Source organism: Trachurus japonicus, chromosome 4 (assembly GCF_045865225.1).
Source record: "Trachurus japonicus isolate A0001 chromosome 4, Traja_1.0".
Taxonomy (NCBI): domain Eukaryota; kingdom Metazoa; phylum Chordata; class Actinopteri; order Carangiformes; family Carangidae; genus Trachurus; species Trachurus japonicus.
In genome coordinates, this window is record NC_140910.1 from 13,741,631 (window position 1) to 13,750,841 (window position 9,211).

The window sequence follows — 9,211 nt, forward strand, 5'->3', positions numbered from 1 at the left end:
CATATACAATGAAAATAATAAAGGGTCTAGAATAGACCCTTGAGGCACCCCACAAGTAAAAGGGGCCACACTAGAAGAAAAAACTGAATGAACTGAGAAACTCCTGTCAGCCAGGTAAGACTGGAGCAGCATGAGGACCATGGCCTTGATACCAACATACTGCTCTGTGCATGACAACATTGACCCACACTGACAATGACCCAACAGAATTAAAAACCTTAAAGAGGTGAGAAGGAAGACTATCTGAGAGGCAGTTTGTGGGACTGCGCTACATCCATGTGATATTGGTTGAAACGGGTCAAAGACAGCTGACCACATACAGTATAATGGGGGTCAGGGGGGGTCAGAGGCAACGGGAGGCTGTTATGAAAATCATTATAAAGAGCAGATGAAGGTACAATGTATTGCATGGGTTAACAAGAGAGTCCAGAGCATTGAACAAAACCTTGGGCCTATCAATGATCTTTGGGACAAGGTTAGAGAAATAGTCAGCTTTAGCAGCTTTTACAGCATTGTGATATTCAAGTAAACACTTGCGCAATATCCCAAATGACACATGTAGCTTGTCCTTCTTCCCCCTCCTCTCAGTGTGCCTACAGGAGCGCCTGAGTGACCGGATAAACTATTTTACCCATGGTTCAGAAGGAGTCTTGGAGGATTTGTTCATACAGTATAAGAGCATACTATAGAGTCCAGATGCTAATGCATTTAGAGCCAAGAAGTGCTACAAGCTCCTCAGGACAGAGAGTACTAAACTAATCCACAGATGAATTTACAAACCCATCTAAAACCATGGAAAACAGCAGTGTAGTGTTCAGGTTTATAACATGGAAACAACAAGCTGTAGGATGAGTTGCAACAACAGAGCAGGGGACACAGGTTTACAATTCACTGTCTAGAGTTCAATGGGGGTAAAATCTGGTACAAGTGCAAAGAAACAGCTGTCTGGTATCAAACTCACATGCACACATATCATCCTGCACAGTGAAGCTCAAACATCCATCCATTACGTAAAGTAACAGTGAACATAACAGGTGGAGGTGGGCTTGAAATGAATCTCATCCTAACTGGTATAACCGGTAAAAATTAAAGCCAGCAGAGTAATGGAGCTGCTATAATATCCCTGGAGAACCGTACGGTTCTGCTGACTAATGAATCATTAGTGTGTGTGCGCGACTGTGCACTTAACAGTGTAGGAGTGATCACAGATTTGTTGCTGCTGCGTCATCATGTGTTCATAAACTGTCATTAAAACTGATAAGATCTTATAACAACTCTACTTAAAAACGATTCTCCAAACATTTCTATGCTCTATACATCATTAATATTCAGCTTAAGTAGCTACAAGACTATACACAATCAGATCAAATCACTCTTCTCGCCACTGATTTTAAAGAGGCTAAAATATGTGAGCTGTAGTCCAGCCAGTGCAATCACCAAGTCACTGAGCTGGTTGCAAAAACCACAGTTTCCAATGATTAGAAAATACACAAACAGCTGAGCAGGATGAATGACAGCAGACAGCAGGTCCTCTGTGGCCCTCTTGTGGCCAAGTAAGAAATTGTTCTTACTAGTACAGCATCTTTTTTTTTTTTTCATTTTCCATTACAGACAATACACAAACCTCTTGAAACTAATTCCATATGATGTGTAGCCTATATTCTATATTTATGAGACATTTAGGTGGAGTAGCATACTGCTGCCTCAGATCCTTCAGTGCCTCACTGCTTTGATATTGTAGAGGATTGTCAAAGTATCGAACAATGTGCCAGACATTTGAATTTTAGCTCATGACCTTGACTCATTTTCATAGGCACGTTAAGTGTTTTGCCCGTACCAGTACTGACCAGTAAGGGGAGCCATGTTTCTGTCTCAAGATGTGACAAGGCCTCAGTCTTTCTCCTTGAGGATCTCTGATAAAAACATGAGGATTTGTTCTGTGAAATTTTAGATCATGTTTTAATGTTACCTAACGTTCAGTACATACTATGGAACTTTATACAGAAAGCTCAAAGGGGTTGGCAGATGTGTAGTATCTTTCTTGGGAAAAACCTCAGCCTGATGCTGAACAAAGGAGGTTAAATCCCGTAGGTTTTTAACTTAGACCTCAAATTTAGTTGGTACAGTCTGTGTTTCCCCACAAATTATCAAATCAGTAGATCCAGCACAATTAGATAATATCACAAATGCATTCTGTCAAGCAAGTGAAATTCACTATAGATAATAGATAATCCTAACCCTAACCCTAATCTCCAAATAAGATATGAAATGAAAACATATCAAAAGGAATAAGCACAGTTTAAATATTTTGATATATCATTGGTGGATTTGTCAAGTGAAATTGAAATAATCCAGAGGTGTATAGCACATAACCTCAAGACTTTTGGTGGCTCACATTTCTCAGAGAAGTCAAGTCATTGGGTATTCATGTGGCACTGAATGCATAATAGTAAGTGAATGCTCACTGATGTGTATAAGGATTCACATCCCTTCAAATTCCTCACTCTTGATGCAGCTTCATATATAAAATATATTTTTCTCATCATCAATCAATACACCTTCTACCCCATTACAACACAATGGACCTGCAATTTTAGCAAATGCATCATTTAGAAAATATTTATTAAAAGGAAAAACAACAACGATATTAATATACAATATACATATTTATACTATACTCATATTTCTTTACTCTGAGTCCACCTATGGTTACTTCAGCTGATTGGGTACGATTTGAAAGGACCCCCCCCCACACACACACACACACACACAGACACACACACACACACACACACACACACACACACACACACACACACACACACACACACACACACACACACACACACACACACACACACACACACACACACACACACACACACACACACACACACACACACACACACACACACACGTCTCACAGTTGACAATGAACATCCGAGCAAATATCAAAACCAGGGGAGGAAGTACGCCTGCAGAGCTCAGAGCCAGGATTGTGTTGCGGCTCAGATCTGGGGCAGGTCCACAAAAATATCTGCTGCATTTAAGTTTTTCCATTTGGAACAACGAGGTCTCCTCCTTGGTCTGGCTGCCTCACCAAACTACACACGGCTGCAGTAAAAGAACCGACCCAGAAGCTGGTGGTCACTTTTAGTGCTTTTTCTTTTTTTTTCTTTTTTTATTATGAACTTTCACTGAGGTTGTGTTTCCATCTGGTCACAGGATCTCTACAGCTCCACTAATGACCATCATGTTCTTGGCCAACTCTTAATTGCCTACTGACTTCAAATCAAAGTGTCATAATAATGTGATATTTCAGTTTTTCCTTTTTGATTTATTGATTAGAGTCATAAAATTCTCTTTCCATTTTGTTATTATGGCGTATTGAGTGTAGATTGATGAGAATGTTGTTGTTTTTTTTAATTTGGCATAAGGCTGCATCATCAAAAATGTATAAAAACAAAATTTGCCTGAATATTCTATGAATGTACTTCAATGTTTAATTAGCATCTGCAAACATCCTGATGAACATATTTCACTTGGTGAAGATTTAGAAAAATGAAACACAACAGAATTAGATACGGTTCATCCAGTGAAGAAAAGAAAAGCGTTTTTTGTTGAACTTGACAATCAACAGTGATTTTAATTGTGATTGAGTTACGTAACAACATGTAAACAGCAACATGGCAATGCTTTAAGGTTACAAGCTGAATGGAAAAACAGATGAAGAGAGAGGGTTTCAATTATTGTATCATAATTAGAATTACCCCCCAAGTTTCTTTGTTCTCTCTTGGCTTTGCATGCTGGACTCACCCAGGCTGAAGTGTGCTTGTTGCACATTTACACCGGTCGGCGTCCCTTTCACACCAGGAAGCCAACACACTGAGGCAACCAGGCTGCACTACCCAGACCCAGAGAAGGAAAAATTAAGCTGGGATAGGAAGGTAGAGGAGGGATGATAAGTAAGAAAAAACAATGTGTACCCAGATGTCTGCATGTGTGTGCTTGAAATTTCTTATTTATATCAAGATCCATGTATCTGTTAGTGTTGTAGCCTTTACAGTATCTACACTTTTTTTTCAAGAACCTTATAAAACATTGTTTAGATGTTTATTTTACATTAACTGTTGTTGTGTATGAGCCAAATAACTGTATCATTATTCTTGTGAAGTAGAAAAGTACAAAATGCAAAAAAAGTAATTGAAAATTCCTGATTTTTATTTATTTATTTAAAAACAAATACCAAACAAAACAAAGACATGAAAAGAGTAACAGCGGGTTGATGCTGACACTGGAAGAGGACAATAACAATAATTATTGCCATATAATTTTCCTCTATGGGTAATTAATGTTTGATATAATGGATGTCCATGCTTAGAGTGACACCACAGGAAAAAAGGAAATCATGGCTCAAGGTTTTTATTTGTGAGTATTGTCAGGTTTTCAAATGTGTGAAACGTTGTGCTCTTGTGTGAGCCATGTTCTGACAATAAAGATTTATTTCATTTAAAAACATAATTTTTCATGTGATCTGTTCAGTTTTTGCTCAGGAGCAAAAAACGGCCTTTAAAATGGAAAGATATCATGATTTGACATTTATCTTCATTATTTTTTGGCCACATTGCCCCACAGTAGTTGATATGGCACTTTCAAGCTCCTGTTTAATGCCCAACCAAGTTTTAAAATCCTGAGTAAAATGACGTTCTTTAGCTATCTAGTAGACTGATATAACTATTAATTTGCTGTTGATTTAATTAATAATCAGGGCTGCTTCATTAGTCACAAAAGTGCGCTACAGCAGGACATTCTCACACTAGAAAATGGACAGCCGGGTGAAACAGAGAGATAGGCTACCTGTTTAAACAGTCACTTCCTGTCAACGTGGTGGAAGTGAGCTGGCTATGCCGTCAATACCAGCAATAAACACAGTAATCAAGGCAGACATTTCACCAGCATTAAATGCATAATACACAATGTAAGTCTTAAAATAACAATTAGTGTAGAAATAGAGGAGGGGTAATTATACATTCCATTCAGGAGCAGGTCTTAGCTGTAAGCTGGGAGGTTGGAGGGAGATCTCGGGGGAGTCATGCGGCTCTGAGATGGGGAGGGGAGGTGGGTGAGGGGGGGCAGCAGTTTTTGCAATCAGCGTTAAATAGAGCAGTTTTGTGCCTGTGTGATTGTCAAGTGGGCCATTACTGGTTGATAAGAGCACTTTTTCCTTATGCCGCTCTGATTGGGCTGAACATGCTGCTCCCTCTCGCTCACTGTCCCAATGCAATCAGGCCCCTCTTTCACCACACTGCCATTTTCACTGCTGTGATTTCCACCCCAATCCCCCGTCGGCCCCCAGCCAACGCGACCCTCCCTCCCTCTCACCCCTCCTCCCTCCCTCCCTTCCTCACCCTCACCGTCCCTCCTCCAGCAACCCACCTCCCCCTTCAGATTCAATGAGTACCAATTTACAGCAAGGAGAAAAGGTCATGCCAAACTCGTTGTGTCAATTGTAAACCACCCCAATTCAGACTGATTTCAATGAAATAAATGAGTAGTTGCAGCCCCAAAGAAAGCAAAGGTCCATGTGGAAGTAGCAAATTAGGACATTTTCTCAGAGGCTCACAGGGGCCAAAGGCCTGACGCATCTCTTAGTTAAAGTGTCCCACATTCCTTGTTCTTACTGTATTTGGTAATCCTGCATGTCTGCTTTAAGAAACTTTTACACAATAAGACACTTTGCATGTAGAAAAATGTAGGATGTTTCTCATTTTTGTATCATTTAAAGATGACAAACTCCTCCTGGATCATTCTGATTACAGTCAAAGAACCAAGAGATCCACCTTTTCCTTCCTAACAGATTTAGTTTAAATTTTACTTGGGGCTATGCAATGAAGCACTGATGAAACTATGTTAACCTGTCATGTTTTCTTGACACTGTCTTTGTTTCCTCGTTGATAGGGCCCCACACATGTGAAAATAGCAGGATTCTTTTTTTGTTTTTCCTTCAGTGCATCTTTTCTTTTTCTTTCCCTTGGAAATGTCCACCGTATGCCAATTAAAGAAAATTTATATGGATTACATTACATTCTATATGGGCAATGTTGAACCAAATATACACTTTTTGTTTGCCACAAAAAGAAAATCATACATATTTATCTTTGGGTTCAGTTCAAGTAAAAGAGGCAAACCTTTCTGACCTTTGACCTATGATGAACAAACATTTGTTCAATGACAGTAATCTTTTTCGAGCCACAAATTGCCACGTAAGAAAAATAGTGTCAACACCAATCACAGATTTCATTGTTTATTTAAGATCCCCATTAGCTGCAGCATAGCAACAGCTATTCTTCCTACAATCTTTACATTGCAGCACAACACAATTTATTGTATTTAACATGTTTTACAGCTGTAGTGGATTTCAGAAACTTCAGTTCAAAATCATGATTAAAAGTAAAATTTTATCAATTTATTTTAGTATTTAGTTTTTATTGAGTATTTGCATCATACATTTATCTTAACCCTTACCCATCTGTGCAGTGGTTAATCTTTTTTTTTCAATTCATCACAAAAATTAATCTCAAACCAAACAATGTTAACTATATTTTCTTGAACTGTATACAGGGCATACAGGAGAGAAACTATGTACAATTAAAGATGAATCATTATTTATATATCATAATATCATAATTATATACATTCATCTCTCTGTGGTGTTCAAGCTGAATAAAAGGTGTGTGTACATTCTAATAAAGGGGGAAATTATCATAAATTTTATTCTTAAAAACACTTGACTTAAATCATGTATGAACTCTAATCTATTGGTGCTTCTCACCAATAATTTCCAGATGTCAGTTGCATACCCAAAACTATTTTGTTATTCTCCTCTCCTAATTGTGATCACTGACCATCATTCTGCCACTCATATACAATTTTGGGATAGATCATACATACAAAAACTGCCAGATGTAAAGCCGCAGAGCTGTAGAACAAGTTTGAGAGTATGTTGACAGATGAGACATTGTTTGTGTCTGGTCCACATCACCAGAAAAACATTTATGAAGTCAGCCGTACAGCGCTGAAACTGAAAACATACAAACTGTAACAAACTCAGATATACATCTTCCCCAACATCTGTGCTCATATCAGGGATTTTATAGATGGTGCATTTGAGCATTAGAAGACTCACATCTGGGAATTAATTTGCCTTTTGATTATAAAACATCCAATAGGTTCTGCTCATTCTCATGATTTCAGGTTATTGTTTTACCAGGAAACACTGTCTCGCTGGTGTCGCAGCACTCCTCTCACCTGTGACCTTTCCTCATGAACTCATCCCTGGGAGCAAAATAGAGTAACTTTTTCTTACTTTGAAGTGTTACAGTGACTCACATCTACACAGAATCGCATGTTGCTTGAGTGAAGCGACTTGCGCTGCAGTATGCAATGTTTGAGACGGGTTATCTGATAAAGAACATTCATCTCCACCAGGCGGAACAGGACACATCTCGATGGAGGCACGCTAACTCCTTTATCCCTCTGTGATGGGGCGATACGGACGCAGACTCATGCTGGTGCAGGTCCGACTGTTATCCCATCAGAACAGTCAAGGACAGAAAATAGCCCTTTTTTCCTCCCTCCCTCTCTCCCTCTCTCTCTCACTTTGTGTGTGTGTGTGTGGCAGTTTGGGTGGAAGGGTTATGTGTGGGGGTGATGATGGGTGGGATTGCGTGAGCGTCTGGGTTGAATGAGTGAGTGAAAAAAGATAAAGAGAGAGAAAGCAACTGTGTGTTTGCGCTCAGCTAACCCATGTAGTTTGTTTGTGAGTCCCTTGTCATCTTGTCGTATGCGATCATGTCAAAATATCTGAATTAGGAGAATATAGAGTCTTCTGCCTGTCCCTGCTAGGATGCAGATTGGTAGTTGATCTCATCTGCATACAACAATCAGATGGGCTGCCTTATTTTCTACAGTGAGCTGAGGCTGCGTGAACACTCAGATGAACACTTACTCAAGTGGCTTTTCTATTTCTATGTATAATTTGAAACACTCCACTCCACTATTAAACTCCACTATGTACGTTCTTCGGCCATATAGAGCAGCTACGGGTCAGACAGACTGAGATACCCTTTTGTCTCCCCTGTCATCTGATGAGTCAGCTGATGATTAACGTTTGATGCTGGTGATCTTGGATGACTGGATGAGATGATGGTGGCTCGATGCTTGCTCTGATGTACATTATTGTCTATGAGATTATATTGGGACTCATTAAATTTGGTTAATAAATTTGTATAATATCTGCTATGTAATTGATTGTTGTTCAGGTCTCTAGGGGCACTGTGTCTTACTTCACTGCAGTTCTGTAAAGTTAAATTTGAAATATTTAGTTATGCTACCCAATTTACATGCAAAGCATCATCAGTTAATGAGCTTGCATGTTCAGAACTGCATTAGTAACACTATATAAATATCACTGTATACATAATTTAGTGCTGTAAGAAGTCTTACGGTAAGTGCATTACTTCGTTTTAACATAGCAGTAGCCAATTTGTTCTTTTACTTCAGTAAATGATCTGAGTACTTCTTGAGGTGTGAAGTATCCAGCAAGTGCAGATTGTAGTGTCCTTACTGTCGGAGTGAGTAACCTCTTCTTGGTTCTGAACAGAACTTAATTACTTATCAGTTTACTGGTAGCAAATACAAGTGTATAACGTAATATAAAGAACTACAAACCGGATAAAGGTAGGTATAGACTGCAGTAGTTTTAAATAGGTATACCTGGAAATTGGGTGTATATGGGCTACAGCATACACATAGCCAATAGTAAATGAGTAGGTATATAAGGATTCAAAGAAGGAAGTGGAAAGACACCACACAGAGCCCCAGTGTCACTGCATCTCAAGCGGTTTTGCTCATTGAATTTACTGCTGACTTATTAGTTGATAGACATTAGGAAAGTATCGTTAAGTTAAGTTGCGTACACAAAAATAAAGTAATTATTATGACTAGTTGAATTTACTACAGATGCATCAGGACACACAGGCAGTGCACTGGAGGCAGCAGGTGGTGTCTGCAGGGGCTCTGTAGAAAACACCTGAGGTTAACAGCAAAGTAAGAGTATGCACCTGCTCTTCAAAACAATTGTTGTATTTTCAGATTTAGCAGGAATCTTTACTATTTCTGTTGCAAATAAAATAACCTTCTCTTCTAGTCT